The sequence below is a fragment of the Eleutherodactylus coqui genome, chromosome 1 (assembly GCF_035609145.1).
Source record: "Eleutherodactylus coqui strain aEleCoq1 chromosome 1, aEleCoq1.hap1, whole genome shotgun sequence".
NCBI lineage: Eukaryota > Metazoa > Chordata > Amphibia > Anura > Eleutherodactylidae > Eleutherodactylus > Eleutherodactylus coqui.
This window is the reverse complement of record NC_089837.1, coordinates 274,445,840-274,462,617: the sequence shown is the minus strand read 5'-3', so window position 1 is coordinate 274,462,617 and position 16,778 is coordinate 274,445,840.

The following is a 16,778-nucleotide window of genomic DNA, read 5'->3' as shown; positions in this document are numbered from 1 at the left end:
AGGTAATGTCATGCTTAATGCAGGTGTGCTTCGGCCCACACTGCATGCCCCAGTCAGACTGGGGTTCTTTAGAAGTGGACACATGCAGTTACAACTCCGTGTGGACCGACAGCATGGGTGGGTGCCAGGAAGCCACCGGCGGTACATAAATATATCCCATTGCAGTGCCCAGCACAGCTGAGGTAATGTCATGTTTAATGCAGGTGGGCTTCGGCCCACACTGCATGCCCCAGTCAGACTGTGGTTCTTTAGAAGTGGACACATGCAGTTACAACTCCGTGTGGACCGACAGCATGGGTGGCTCCCTGGAACCCACCTCGGTACATAAATATATCCCATTGCATTGCCCATCACAGCTGAGGTAATGTCATGTTTAATGCAGGTGGGCTTCGGCCCACACTGCATGCCCCAGTCAGACTGGGGTTCTTTAGAAGTGGACACATGCAGTTACAACTCCGTGTGGACCGACAGCATGGGTGGGTGCCAGGAAGCCACCGGCGGTACATAAATATATCCCATTGCAGTGCCCAGCACAGCTGAGGTAACGTCAGCTTTAATGCGGGTGGGCAAAAAATTAATTGGATTACACTGTAGGCGAGGGCCCCAAAAAATTGGTGTACCAGCAGTACTAATGTACCTCAGAAAAGTTGCCCATGCCCAACCAAGAGGGCAGGAGAAACCCATTAATCGCTTTGGTTAATGTGGCTTAATTTGTAACTAGGCCTGGAGGCAGCCCAGTTAAAATGAAACTTGCACCTGAACCAATTTTTAACGCTTTAATGAGCATTGAAACGTATAAAAATTGTTTACAAAAATTATATGACTGAGCCTTGTGGGCCTAAGAAAAATTGCCCATTCGGCGTGATTACGTGAGGTTTCAGGAGGAGGAGCAGGAGGAGGAGGATGAATATAATACACAGATTGATGAAGCTAAAAGGTCCCCGTTTTTGATGGTGAGAAAACGATGCTTCCATCCGCGGGTGCAGCCTACGTATTGTTTAGGTATTGCTGCTGTCCGCTGGTGGAGAAGAGAAGTCTGGGGAAATCCAGGCTTTGTTCATCTTTATGAGTGTAAGCCTGTTGGCACTGTCGGTTGACAGGCGGGTACGCTTATCCGTGATGATTCCCCCAGCCGCACTAAACACCCTCTCTGACAAGACGCTAGCCGCAGGACAAGCAAGCACCTCCAGGGCATAGAGCGCGAGTGCAGGCCACGTCTCCAGCTTCGACACCCAGTAGTTGTAGGGGGCAGAGGCGTCACGGAGGACGGTCGTGCGATCGGCTACGTACTCCCTCACCATCCTTTTACAGTGCTCCCGCCGACTCAGCCTTGACTGGGGAGCGGTGACACAGTCTTGCTGGGGAGCCATAAAGCTGTCAAAGGCCTTAGAGAGTATTCCCCTGCCTGTGCTGTACATGCTGCCTGATCTCCGCGCCTCCCCTGCTACCTGGCCCTCGGAACTGCGCCTTCTGCCACTAGCGCTGTCGGATGGGAATTTTACCATCAGCTTGTCCGCCAGGGTCCTGTGGTATAGCATCACTCTCGAACCCCTTTCCTCTTCGGGTATGAGAGTGGAAAGGTTCTCCTTATACCGTGGGTCGAGCAGTGTGTACACCCAGTAATCCGTAGTGGCCAGAATGCGTGTAACGCGAGGGTCACGAGAAAGGCATCCTAACATGAAGTCAGCCATGTGTGCCAGGGTACCTGTACGCAACACATGGCTGTCCTCACTAGGAAGATCACTTTCAGGATCCTCCTCCTCCTCAGGCCATACACGCTGAAAGGATGACAGGCAAGCAGCATGGGTACCCTCAGCAGTGGGCCAAGCTGTCTCTTCCCCCTCCTCCTCATGCTCCTCCACCTCCTCCTCCTCAACGTGCTGAGATATAGACAGGAGGGTGCTCTGACTATCCAGCGACATACTGTCTTCCCCCGCCTCCGTTTCCGAGCGCAAAGCGTCTGCCTTTATGCTTTGCAGGGAACTTCTCAAGAGGCATAGCAGAGGAATGGTGACGCTAATGATTGCAGCATCGCCGCTCACCATCTGGGTAGACTCCTCAAAGTTTCGAAGGACCTGGCAGATGTCTGCCAACCAGGCCCACTCTTCTGTAAAGAATTGAGGAGGCTGACTCCCACTGCGCCGCCCATGTTGGAGTTGGTATTCCACTATAGCTCTACGCTGCTCATAGAGCCTGGCCAACATGTGGAGCGTAGAGTTCCACCGTGTGGGCACGTCGCACAGCAGTCGGTGCACTGGCAGATTAAACCGATGTTGCAGGGTGGCAGCGTCCGTGTGCGACTTGCGAAAATGTGCGCAGAGCCGGCGCACCTTTCCGAGCAGGTCTGACAAGCGTGGGTAGCTTTTCAGAAAGCGCTGAACCACCAAATTAAAGACGTGGGCCAGGCATGGCACGTGCGTGAGGCTGCCGAGCTGCAGAGCCGCCACCAGGTTACGGCCGTTGTCACACACGACCATGCCCGGTTGGAGGCTCAGCGGCGCAAGCCAGCGGTCGGTCTGCTCTGTCAGACCCTGCAGCAGTTCGTGGGCCGTGGGCCTCTTCTCTCCTAAGCTGAGTAGTTTCAGCACGGCCTGCTGACGCTTGCCCACCGCTGTGCTGCCATGCCGCGCGACACCGACTGCGGGCGACGTGCTGCTGCTGACACATCTTGATTGCGAAACAGAGGTTGCGTAGGAGGAGGAGGAGAAGGGTGGTTTAGTGGAGGAAGCATACACCGCCGCAGATACCAGCACCGAGCTGGGGCCCGCAATTCTGGGGGTGGGTAGGACGTGAGCGGTCCCAGGCTCTGACTCTGTCCCAGCCTCCACTAAATTCACCCAATGTGCCGTCAGGGAGATATAGTGGCCCTGCCCGCCTGTGCTTATCCACGTGTCCGTTGTTAGGTGGACCTTGGCAGTAACCACGTTGGTGAGGGCGCGTACAATGTTGCGGGAGACGTGGTCGTGCAGGGCTGGGACGGCACATCGGGAAAAGTAGTGGCGACTGGGAACTGAGTAGCGCGGGGCCGCCGCCGCCATCATGTTTTTGAAAGCCTCCGTTTCCACAAGCCTATACGGCTATGTGCACGTTTAACGCTTGAGCATGCGGGTGCGTGGCGGCGTACTTGCGCTTGCGCTCCAACACTTGCGCTAGCGACAGCTGGATGCTGCGCTGAGAGATTGGTGGATGGGGCCGAGGACAGCGGAGGTGAGGGTGTGGGTGCAGGCAAGGAGACGGTACTGCCTGTTTCCTGAGAGGGGGGTTGGATCTCAGTGGCAGGTTGGGTCACAGGGGGAGAGGCAGCGGTGCAAACCGGAGGCGGTGAACGGCCTTCGTCCCACCTTGTGGGGTGCTTGGCCATCATATGTCTGCGCATGCTGGTGGTGGTGAGGCTGGTGGTTGTGGCTCCCCGGCTGATCTTGGCGCGACAAAGGTTCCACACCACTGTTCGTCGGTCGTCTGCACTCTCAGTGAAAAACTGCCAGACCTTTGAGCACTTCGGCCTCTGCAGGGTGGCATGGCGCGAGGGGGCGCTTTGGGAAACAGTTGGTGGATTATTCGGTCTGGCCCTGCCTCTACCCCTGGCCACCGCACTGCCTCTTCCAACCTGCCCTGCTGCTGCACTTGCCTCCCCCTCTGAAGACCTGTCCTCAGTAGGCTTAGCAAACCAGGTGGGGTCAGTCACCTCATCGTCCTGCTGCTCTTCCTCCGAATCCTCTGTGCGCTCCTCCCTCGGACTTACTCCAATTACTACTACCTGAGTGATAGACAACTGTGTCTCATCATCATCGTCCTCCTCACCCACTGAAAGCTCTTGAGACAGTTGCCGGAAGTCCCCAGCCTCATCCCCCAGACCCCGGAAACTTTCCAAAGGTTGGGCATCGGTCACGACAAACTCCTCTGGTGGGAGAGGATTTGGAACCATTGCTGCCCATTCTGGGCAGGGGCCCGAGAACAGTTCCTGGGAGTCTGCCTGCTCCTCAGAATGTGTCATTGTAATGGAGTGAGGAGGCTGGGAGGAAGGAGGAGCAGCAGCCAGAGGATTCAGAGTTGCAGCAGTGGACGGCGTAGAACTCTAGGTGGTCGATAGATTGCTGGATGCACTTTCTGCCATTCACGACAGGACCTGCTCACACTACTCATTTTCTAATAAAGGTCTACCGCGTGGACCCATTAATTGTAAGATGAATGTGGGGACGCCAGAAACTTGCCTCTCTCCTAATCCCTCAGCAGTCGGCTGCGATACACCTGGATCAGGAGCTCGGCCTGTGCCCACACCCTGACTTGGGCCTCCGCGTCCTCGCCCGCTTCCACGTCCACGTCCTCTAGGCCTACCCCTACCCCTCAGCATGGTGTATTACTAGTAGTGCAGAAACAGAACGCTGTAATTAAATGTGCCGCTTATTGGCCTGTGGTTGGAGGCTGACTTCGCTTACGGAAAGCACAGCAGAGCCAGGAAAGAATTTTGCGCAAGCCTGCTGTAACACTTAGCTGGCTGCGTATTAATTAGGACTACTACCCCCCAGCAGAGACGCAGTACACTGAGGACGGTCACAGGCAGCCCAAATAGATTTTTTTTCCCAAATTTTTTTGGAAAAGCCCACTGCCTATATAGACAGTATATCTCTTTCACCTTTTTCACTGTCCCTGCCTCACCACTACTGAATTTTGTGCAAGCCTGCTGTAACACTTAGCTGGCTGCGTATTAATTAGGACTACTACCCCCAGCAGAGACGCAGTACACTGAGGACGGACACAGGCTGCCCAAATAGATTTTTTTTTCCCAATTTTTTTTGGAAAAGCCCACTGCCTATATAGAGAGTATATCTCTTTCACCTTTTTTCACTGTCCCTGCCTCACCACTACTGGCCCTATACTATGTAAAATTACTGCAGACTGAGGACGCAATGCTCTGCACGGCCGATATACAAAAAAAAAAAAAAATGTGCAACACTGCAAAAAGCAGCCTCAACAGTACTGCACACGGTCAGATGTGGCCCTAAGAAGAACCATTAGGGTTCTTGAAGCCTAAAATCACTCCTAACACTCTCCCTATAGCAGCTCCAGCATCAGCAGCACTTTCCCTGAGCTATGTCAGAATGCATCTGTGGCGAGCCATGGGAGGGGCCGATTTATATACTCGGGTGACACCTGATCTCGCCAGCCACTCACTGCAGGGGGGTGGTATAGGGCTGGAACATCACAGGAGGAAGTTGTAATGCCTTCCCTGTCTTTCTATTGGCCAGAAAAGCGCACTAACGTCTCAGAGATGAAAGTGAAAGTAACTCGAACATCGCGTGGTGCTCGCCTCTAGTAACGAGCATCTCGAACACGCTAATACTCGAACGAGTTTCAAGCTTGGACGAGTACGTTCGCTCATCTCTAGTGATAAAGTTTTGTTGTTGGGTTGTGGGAGTCTATGATATATGGTATCTTGGTTTTTTGTATTTTTTTTCTTTACAAGATTAGCCATGATGCGTGAAGGCTTATTATTTGAGGCATATAGAGTTGTGCGCGTTGCCATCATTTCTCTCTCATAGTTGTCCATTAGGGTGGATCTAAGATTCTGTCTTAGGGTAAATAGTTGGTTATGTAGAGAGTCTGAGGGGTTGCTGTTTAGTTGGCCTTCAATGATTGAAAGTTGTGATAAAATTGTATCGAGTTGGCAAGTTTTTTCTTTTTTATGTTGAGCACTAATCTTGATGAGAACACTTCTAATGAAAGCCTTATGGGCATTCCAAATAGTCAAAGGGGAAACGTCTGGAGTAGTATTATTTATGAAGTATTCTTGCAAAGCTAGTCTAATATTGGTGTAGTATTTAGGGTGTTTCATCAGGAAGACATTGTTCCGCCAGGATTTGGCTCTTTCCTTTTCAACATCAAGAGAAATGGTAATTGACACAGGGGAGTGGTCTGACCAGGTGGCTAATCCTATCTGGGCCATCTTGACAAGGGGGAGAGTGGTTCTGTTTACTAGAATCAGGTCAATTCTAGAAAAGGATTTGTCTTGCTGAGTAAAAGGAGAATTCTTTGGATGAGGCGTTTAAGCATCTAAATGTGTCGAATAATGCTTCTTTGTGTATCCACGGGAACAGAGAAGTCGCCGTCCTCGATGAACCTTTTGTGGAGTCTAGCAATTTGTCGTGTACAGCATTGAAGTCTCCACAAGTGATAAGATTACCCACCTCGCACCTCCTAGCCCTTTTTATGGTTCTGTTCAAGAAACGTAGTTGAGCATGATTTGGAGCATATAAGTTCACTAAGGTGAAGGGTTTATTGTTTAAGGAGCCAGATAATATGAGATATCCGCCTTTAGGGTCTATATCTTGAGATGTGATATCTAGTTGTAAAGATTCTCTGAATGCGATCATAACCCCTGCTTGTTTTCTGGGGGCGCAGGCTAGAAAAATATGGGGGAATTTTTTGTGTGAGAATTTTGGACAGGCGGATGCTGCGAAGTGGGTCTCTTGTGCACATATAATATCAGCATTTGTAGAGAGTGCTTCTTTCCATATGGATGATCTTTTGAATGGTGAATTTAGCCCATTTGCATTAATAGACAATATCTTAATTGACATTATGAGAACTTAAGAATCTGTTGAGTAATTGTGGTATTGTATAGAGATCAGTAGACCAAAATTGAGATGGTAAAGGGGGAACAAGTAACAGAACATAGTTACATAACATATTAGAAATTGCCCTTTCCATCTTAAATAAGATGAAAAAATTCCAACTGTAGAAATTTTCAGTGGGCAAGTGGGTGAGTAATAAAACTCAAAAATTTAGCGCTAAGGTGAAAAAGGATAAACATATGACTATTACAGGCTGGAAGGCCTGAACAGCGGTAGTGGGGAGCGGAAAGAGTTCATCTGGCATAGATCTTTCCGGGACCACCTGGTTAAGGAGCTGGTAGGTCCTGAGTTTCCGTCATGGATTCAGTCTTGAGCGTGATTTCGAGCATTCTTGGAGGATGGGTGCTGGTAGAGGGGACTAGGTGTGTCAATTCTCCAGGATTTAAGTAGTTGAACTGCTTCGTCTGGTTTGAGAATGACATGAGTGGTGTCTTCTCTGTGAATCAGGAGTTTTGTTGGGAAGCCCCATCTGTAAGGAATTTTAGCCTGGCGTAAAGCAGCAGTGACTGTAGAAAACTTTTTCCTTGTCAGCATATGGGTTTGTGAGAGATCCGTAAATAGGCGTATTTATTCATAGGGAGCTGGAAGTTGAATTCATTTGCGAGCAGCTGTCATAACGGCATCTTTTGTGTGATAGAAATGAATGCGTGCTATAATATCTCTCGGGACAGAGTCGGCGATAAATCTAGGCTTGGGAAGCCTATGTGCTCTGTCAATAATTAGGTCTTGCGTGCTAGCATCAGGAAGCAGCGTGGTCATGAGTTGCTTTAGGTAGTTTGAGATTTCAGAGGAGGAGACGAATTCAGGAATGCCACGAAATTTAATATTATTGCGTCTATTCCTGTCTTCCATGTCTGCAATTTTTGTTTTGAGCTGATCCACTTCATCTACTAGCTCATAGTGTGCATCAATTAGGGCATTATGTGACTGTGAGAATTCGCCCATTTTGTTTTCTGTATGTGACACTCTTTCTCCTATCTCTTCAATAGTAGCTTTAAGAGAAGTATTTAGAGATTTAAAGCTGGATTGGATAGAGTCAAAGCTACCGCCATGTCCTTTATAAAGGATTCAGACGCTGGCTGTGAAGATGATGGCAGAGAAGTGACATATTCTCTCAGGGAGGAGATTTGGGTGCTTGGAGGAATTGTAGAGTCAGACTTTGGTTTTTGCTTTAGGGGGCTTTCAGATGGAGAAGAGGTCTGTGACATGTGCGGGGAGGAGGACAGCGCTATTTTAGAGGCATGTTGTGAGTGGGGATTGTGTCTCTTCCCTCCTAGCTGAGAATGTGGTGGGGGCGTTGTACTTGCACTCACCCGACCGTGCGGAAGATGTCCAGGTGGAGAGCTGTCAGCTGTGCTGAGGGGAGCTGCTTCTTCATCAGGCTCTGTTACGGTAGCGGGGAAAGCTGGAGCGCGTTCTGCAGGAGCGCGCCGGACCCCGGAGGATGAGCAGAAATCATCCAAGCGCTTCGGCTGTGAGCGGGAGGCTCTGCGTCGGGACATAGCTCAGGGACCAAGTAATCCTCCGACACTGCTGGGAAAGAGAGGGACCCGTTGTATGCTGTGAGGTCGCTTCCAGGTGGGTTCTGGAACGGAGCACAAGATTTAGGCTGCCATCTTCTTGCTCTGCCAGGCCACGCCCCCCTCTCCTGAAACATTTCTGCAGCAAGAGTATAAGCGAACCCCTGAAACTTTGGTGTACCAATAGTATAAGCGAACACCTGAGAAAATTTATTTACCAAAAGTACAGGCGAAGCCTGGAAAAATTAGTTTGCTAACAGTAAAGGCGAGGGTCTGAAAAATTGGTGTACCACGAGAACAAGTGTACCCCAGAAAAATTGCTTAACCCCAAGGGCAGGTGAAACCCATAAACATTTTTTAAAGATATAGGTCGTGGTTGCTTAATTTGTAACAGAGCCTGGAGGCAGCCCTACGAAAAAATTAGTTTTAAGTTAAACTTTTAACAGAACCTTTTGGGCCACAGAACAATTGGCAGTTCAGCATGATGACATGCTGTTTTAGGAGGAGGAGTAATATCTGAGAGGGATAGACAAAGCTACTTCTCCCTTTTTGGGGGGGAGGCATAGAGGATGCATTTTTCTCCTGTTACAGCAAAAAGAATCTTTATGATCTGCTACTTTCCACTGGTGTAGAAGAGAAGTCTGGGAAAATCCAGCATTTGTTCATCTTCATGTATGTAAGTATGCTGGCGCTATCAGTTGATAGGTGGGTACACTTATCCGTGATGATTCCCCCAGCTGCACTAAACACCCTCTCTGACAAGAGGCTAAAGGCAGGGCAGGCCAGCACCTCCAGGGCATACAGCGCAAGTTCGTGCTACGTGTCCAGCTTTGACACCGAATAGTAATATGGAGTAGAGGCATAATGGAGGACGGTGGTACAGTTAGCTATGTACTCCCTCACTATCTTTTTACAGTGCTCCCTCCGACTCAGTCTTGACTGAGGATTGGTGACAGTCTTGCTGTGGAGCAATAAAACTGGTAAAGGCCTAAGAGAGTGTTCCCCTGCTGCGCTGGACATGCTGCCTGATCTCCGCGCCTCCCCTGGTACTTGGCCCTCTGAACTGCGTCTTCTACCGCTAGCGTTGTCAGATGGAAACTTTTTTCACCGGGGCCCTGTGGTATTGCATCACTCTCGCACCCCTTTCCTCTTCGGGAATGAGAGTGGAAAGGTTTACCTTATACCGTGGGTCAAGAAGGGTGTACACCCAGTAATGTGTTGGCCAGAATGTGTCTAACACAAGGGTCACGGGAAAGGCAGCCTAACGTGAAGTCAGCCATGTGTGCCAGAGTCCCAGTACGCAACACATCGCTGTCCTCACTCGGAGAACGCTACTCCCCCTCCTCCTTTTCTTCAGCCCATACATGCTGAACAGATGATAATGAAGCAGCATGGGTACCATTTGCAGTGTGGGCAGCAGCCTCTTCCCCCTCCCCCTCCTCCTCCTCTTCATCCTCCTCCTCCAAAACGCGCTGAGATGCAGACGTGGGGGTGTTCTGGCTATCAAGTGACACGGCGCACCTTGCCAAGCAGGTACAAATGAGTCTTGACAAAGACTCATTCTTTAGAGTCGAAACGTCGCCATCTTGTGTGCTGAGGAGGCATTATTGTATATAGAAGAGGCAGAGAACTATTAACCCAGTGGATAGTGATGATAACTGCGGCTACTTCAGCGCACACAAGGAAAGGGTATTGTGAGATGCTCTGCATAGGGAAAGAGAATTAACTATTCACCTAATGGATAGTGCAGATAACTGCGGCTACTTCACCACACACAAGGAAAGTGTATTGTGAGATGCTCTGCACACGGTCGGAGAAATATTAACCCAGTGGATAGTGCTGATAACTGCGCTACTTCACCCAACACAGAGAATGTTATAGGTGAAATGCTCTGCAGTGCCCCAGGAAAAATTTGCATACTGTTTAGCGCTAAGAACTCTGCCTAATGCACTGCACATAGAAAACGGTAAAGGTGAAATGCTCTGTATAGGCCTAGATGCTCGAAAATAAAAAAAATGCTGCACTACTGCTCCCACCAGCAGCTCTTTCCCAAACCTCTGCCAGCATGCATCTGAGGTGAGCCGCAGGCGGCCCCAGTTTAAGTACTCGGCGGTCACCTGATCCCACCAGCCACTCACTGCTGTAGATGTGCAGAGGGCTGGCATGTCACAGTAGAAAGTGGTAATGCCTTCCCCGCATGTTTATTGGCTAGAAAATTACGCTACACATGCGAGGAAGGGAAATGAAAGTGATTCGAGTACCACGTGGTGCTCAACTCGAATAGCGAGCATCTAGAGTAGCCTAATACTCGAACGAGTGTGCTTGCTCATCTCTACCAGAGTGGCTTTCCCTCTAGTTGGCTCCCGCACAAGTTGGGTAAGGTAATTATCTTTAATTGTTCTCAAGAAATTATCTCCCTTGTGAGATTTACAGGTTTCGTTTTCCCATGTTAAATCCGGATAATTAAAGTCCCCCATAATAATTACTTCATTGCAGTTTGACAATTACTTCATTGCAGTTTGACACCTCTTCTATCTGCCTTAATAAGTTTTCAATTTTTTTCTAATGCTTTTGGTGGCCTATAGAAAACCCCTATCAGGAGTTTGTTATTTTTTTTCTCCCTGTGTTTTTACCCAAAAAGATTCCACGTGTTTATCTTCTGCACCTATATAATCCCTTAGCCTCGGCATTAAGTACAATTTAATGTACAGACACACCTCTTCCCCTTTCTGTTCACCACGGTCTTTTCTGAAGAGGTTGTAATCCTGTAAATTCACCGCCCAATCGAACTTATCATCAAGCCATGTTTCCGTTATGCCAACTACATCATAATTTACATTAGTCATTCTCGCTTTAAGCTCACCCACTTTGCCGATCAGACTTTTTGCATTTGTAGCCATACAATTTATACAGTTGTTTTTGTTCTTTAAATTCACTTTGCTACTAAAGGTACTATTGGCTGTTCTGTCATTTCTAACTGTACTAACACCACCCCCTGCTCGACCCCCATTCCCTTTACTTGGACCCAGGTCGCTATCGACACAGTCTACCCCCCTGTTTATCTTTTTGCCCTCCCCCCATTCCCTGGTTTAAGCATTCCTCGAGCCTTCTAGCCATCTCCCCCCTTCAGCACAGATGCACCCTCCCCATTGAGATGACATGTCAATAATGTTGATAACTCAAGGTGCTGAGACCTCTACTGATCGCTAGAACAAATTAGCTGAAGCACTTATCTGAGCACTGTCACTGCTCACTAGCTGAAGATGGACCCACATACTTTCTATAAAGCCGAGCTAGTGAGCAGTGCCAACGCTTGGACAAGCACTTCAGTTGCCTTGTTCTAACGATTGGTGGAGGCCTCAGCACCTGACCACCAGTGACTAAAACTTTTGACCTGACATGTCAACCTTTTTTGGAAAGTACAGTTACATTTTAAAGCCCCCTGTCCACGGGCGAGGTGGAATTTATAATATTAATACCGCAGGGGGAGAATCGTGGCAAATCGCACCATGTTGTGATGTGAATCCCACGATTGGAGAATCGCTATGGTTCTCCACTCATGGATGTCGGGCTGCGCTTTCCATAGTTAAGTCTGTGGAAAGCGTTCACTGCTTTACCCAGGCTGGATTATCGCCGGGTATAATGCAGTGACATATCGCCCGTAGATAGGAGGCCTAAGTGTTAAAAACTAAATGCTGAACTTTAGTAAGCATTTATATATTGTATGCTGGTTCTACAGTATACAATCATGGTTTATACTTCAAAATGATATAGCATAGACAATCACAAAACAAAACTTAAAAGTTACATTTGATTACACTGCTCAACAAGGATTTTGTTTCAGGCTCAAAATTAGCTTATTCTTATGTATTTCCATCTGCTGAATTCAAAAATCAGCATAAAAATGACTAATTGGTTCTTGCTTTTAAGATACAGTGACATGTCATTTTTTAGAGCTTATATTTTTATTTTGTGAGAATTTTTTTTTTTTTTTTGGGGGGGGGGGGGTAGTTGTCACACCTGTGACATAACACAACATTCTCCATATGTTTGTAGGTAATAAACATAATAAATGTTGCTATGACTGAGTTTCATATTGTTTCTGTTTTTTTTTTTTTTTTACCATACTAAAATTTTGATTTGAAATTTCAGTCAGAGAGAACATTGGTATAATGACATATGACATAAGCAGGTTTTGCGTAGGTATACATCCAGAAAGTGATCATTTGCGTAGGTATACATCCAGAAAGTGATCATTTTACGTAACGGTAAGATCTTATACATACAGTTAGGTTCTTCTGACATAACTTTACTATTGCTTTATTTGTACAAACCAGGTTAACTTGTGCTAGTTACTATCATATTATCAGCAAGGGATGGGGAGGTAGGGTAAATGAAGAGGAAAAAAAACAAAAACAACTCTAACACAGCATCCTGCAGTTATCATGTTGTAGTATGTATTAGTGTGAAGGTGTCCACTTCTCCCAGGTCACTTGAAAAGTTTCATAAAGTTATTTCTGCGTGCTAACCACCCTTCAAACATATGTTGTTCTGCCAACCGACTCATGAACTCGCCTGATGTAGGAGGAGATGACTCTCTCCAGTGCTTGGCGATAATTGTTTTCGCTGTCATTAGGGAGTGGCCAAGGAGGTATCTTTTGTAAGGGGGAAATCTTCCCAGACCTATTAGGAGTAAAATTAACTTGGCATCTTTTGGGATATAGCACTTCATTATATTAGACAGATCACCAAGTATTTCACTCCAGAATTTATTAAGTGTGGGGCAGAACTAGAAGATGTGGGATAAGGTTCCCTTGGGGCCGCACTCCCTCCAACACATGCCAGTTCCTATTTTAAATCTGTTTTCTAGCAACGAAGGGGATAGATGCCATCTAAGATGCAGCTTAGTTTGAGTTTCTAGTATATCCATCCCTTTAGAGGATTTTAGGGAGTTTTTGTAAGCTTTCCCCCAGGATTCAATGGGTATTGTTTCTCCTAATTCTTTTTCCCAGTTTAACATATGGGTTTTCTTCTTTAGGATTGTGTTGTCTGTTAAGATATCATAAAAGAACTTGGTGTCTGAGTTATCTTTAATTATTTCCCCTGAGGCTATTTTTTGAATAATTGTAATAGGAAGTTGTATGTTGTGTATAGAGGTTTTTTGTAGGAAAGAACTAATTCTACAGGAAGAGAAACATTCTTTCTGTGGTAGGTGGAACTGAGTTCTGCGAACGTTTTTAAATCATTTGTGGTTATAAGATCGTCCATCAATTGTATACCTCTTGCTGTCCATTCCTTTAGTGAAAGATTTGCACTAAATTGCAGAATATTGATAGGCAGCAAGGGTTTTTCCAAAGTATCCCATAAGGTTAGTTTCTGCGTTCACTCCATGCCTCTTTTGACACCTGCATAAGAGGGGACGTCACCGGAGCTCTCAACTCTAAGTTCGGAATCTTAGATACACTAGATAAGGACATTGCTAGTAATAGTGTTTGGCCTGAAACTTTGCCCAAGAGGCCTCTTTCTATACCTGACCTTCCCAGGGGGTTGTCTTTACCCAACCATCTTTTGATTTGGTTCAACACTGTTGCCCGATGATACATTTTTATGTTGGGTACCGACATCCATGAGTGGAGAACCATAGCGATTCTCCAATCGTGGGTACCTCCACATCTGCGATGTAATGCGAGAATCGATAGGGCTAGGCGAGGTCCCCCCCCCCCCAGATAAATTTATTTAGTTGGGTTTATATGTTGGATAAGGAGGAGTTTGAAATTGGGATCAGGATGACTTTAAAGTAGTATAGAATCTTGGGTAAGATTTTCATCTTGTATGACATAATCCTGCCATACCAAGTCAAATTCAGTTTAGACAGGTGTTCGATTTCTTTCTGTATAGAATCAAATAATAGGGGAAGGTTTGTGTTTTCCAAATCTCTGGGGGACGCTGTTAATTCAACCCCCAAATATGGAATACATTTCTTCCTCCACCCAAAGGGGAATTCGGATTGGATAGCCATCTTTAAGTTTTGGGGTATGTGTTTATCTAGGATAAGGGACTTATTGGCGTTTAAGTTGTACAAGGAGACTTCACTTTTTTAGGATATTGTGGGCTGCTCTCAAGGATTCCAGGGGACGGGCCATGGTTAGGATAACATCGTCTGCGAATAGTCCAATTTTGTGTTGTCTTAAATTCATTGGGATACCATTTATTTCAGAAGATAAGCGGATTGTTTCTGCCAATGGTTCAATTGCAAGAACGTATAAAATGGGGGATATTGGGCAACCCTGCCTTGTCTCATTTGATATATATAGAGGATCTGATAAAGCCCCATCTATCAGTACCCTTGCCGAAGGGGACGAGTACAAGGCCTGGACCGCTTGTATTACACCCTCTCCCATACCGTATCTTTTTAAGGCTTCAAAGGCGAATCCCCAGTGGACCCTATCAAACGTCTCTTCAGCATCTAAAGCTAATAGGATCATCGGCGTTTGGGAGGAATCTACCGAGTGCAACAGGTTTAAAATTATCCTTGTGCCGTCCGACGCTTGCCTACCTTTAACAAAGCCCAACTGATCAGAGTGGATCAGAGACGGGAGCATATTCAGCAGTCTATTAGCAAGTGTTTTTGCGTAAAATTTTACGTCTGTGTTGAGAAATGATACAGGCCGAAAGTTGGCTGGGTCATTTGGTTCTTTACCCTGTTTAGGGAGAACCACTATCGTTGCCTGGAGCATTTCTTCTGGAAATTTACCTCTCTGCATGGCTGTATTAAATGTATTTTTAATATATGGAGAGAGTAAGTCCCAGTATTTTTGGTAATATTCTGCCGAATAGCCCTCGGGGCCAGGTGCTTTGGTTTTTTTAGGGATGAGACTGTTGAGGACAGTTCCGAGCTATTGAATTGTTGATCTAAGATGCTTGCGTCGTATTTATCGTTGGTAGATTGGCTCCTTTTAAGAATTTGTCTATTGTAACGCTATTAGGTTGTATGATTTGGGGGTTGTCTTTTAGATTGTAAAGATTGCTATAGAAGGTGCGAAAGGTATCTGCTATATGCTTGGGGTGAGTTATTTTATGTTCCTTCTTTTTTGAATTCCACACATATGGGATGTTGGTTTTTATGGTTTTCCTTTTTATTAAATGGGCCATCCATTTTGAGGGTTTATTTATGGATCAGTAAATGTTAGCTCTATTGGCATTGACTTCCCTGTCGAAGTCTCCCAGCAGTATTTTGCGAAGGTCGAGCCTCAGTTTACGCAAGCCATCTTGTACTTTGATGGAAGGTAGTAGTTGGGCTTCTTTTTCTTTTAAGGATATTTGGGTCAGAAGCTCGTCCGTTTTTATTGGTTTATCTCTTTTGAATTGAGCTCCCATTTTTATGAGGATGCCTCGGATGTAGGATTGATGGGCGTTCCACAAAGTCATTTGGTCTATCTCTGGGGTATTGTTGAATGGGAAAAATTCTTCAAGGCCTTTGTGAATTTCTAATTTTTGTTTAGGCAGGTTCATTAGGTAAGTGTTGTTCCTCCATAGCCTGTTTGTATGGCTATTTCCTCCAATATCTAAGTGTGTTACTGTTGGGGCATGGTCTGACCAGGAGGCTATACCTATTTCCAACGCAGATATTCTTGTGAGAAGGTTTTTGTCTACCAAGCACAGGTCAATGCAGGAAAAGGTTCCATGTCTGGGGAAAAAAATAGGAATATTCCTTTGCAGAGACATTTATGCAGCGAAAGGTATCATATAAGGCCAAGTTATGTAGCCATTTACCTAGGGTGAGCCCTTTCTTTAGTCTCCGGTTAGTGGTGTCAGCTGTATTGTCAGGGATTAGGTTGAAGTCACCGCACATGAGCATTGAGCCTTTTGCTATTCGGTTAATTTTTTTCATGAGCCTGTTAAGGAAGTTGATTTGTTTTGTGTTTGGTACATAAACGTTAACTAATGTGATCAATGTGTTGTTAAGGGAACCCACCAGTAATTATGTAGCGTCCTTTAGCGTCACATATTTTTTCATCTATCACAAAGGATACATTTTCTTTAAAGGCGATCATAACCCCTGCGTGTTGTTTTTTTTGTGCGCAGGCGAACACCGTGTGGTGAAATTTTTTGTGTGTCATGTGGCATGTGTCAGATTCTAACATGTGGGTCTCCTATATACATACAATATCTGTGTTATAGGAGGATGATTCTTTCCAACCGGCGTGTCTTTTATATGGAGAGTTCAAGCCGTTGGCATTTAAAGAGTGAATTTTCAGCGCCATGGCGAGGGTGGCTGTGGCTAGTGGTGAGGGCCGGGAAGTTTGCGGAGATCTGAGATGCCTGAAATAGAATAACAACAGTGGAAACAAATAGAATATTTTTCCAAGGATGGCACTCATATATAATGTATTATATATATATATATATATCCGCAGGGAGAGAGCATATAGGATATATGACCAAGTCCTCATTTCGGGCTGCGGGCACCCCGAGATCCAGATGTATGGCCTTTCTTGGAGTCAGTAGGGGCAGGGGGGCGTGCAGGGACCTGTAGCGAAATCCCCCAAGCTTTTAACGCATGTATGGCTTCCTCAGGATTGTGTAAGATATGCGTTGCGTTGTCTTTAGTGGCTATAATCTTTGT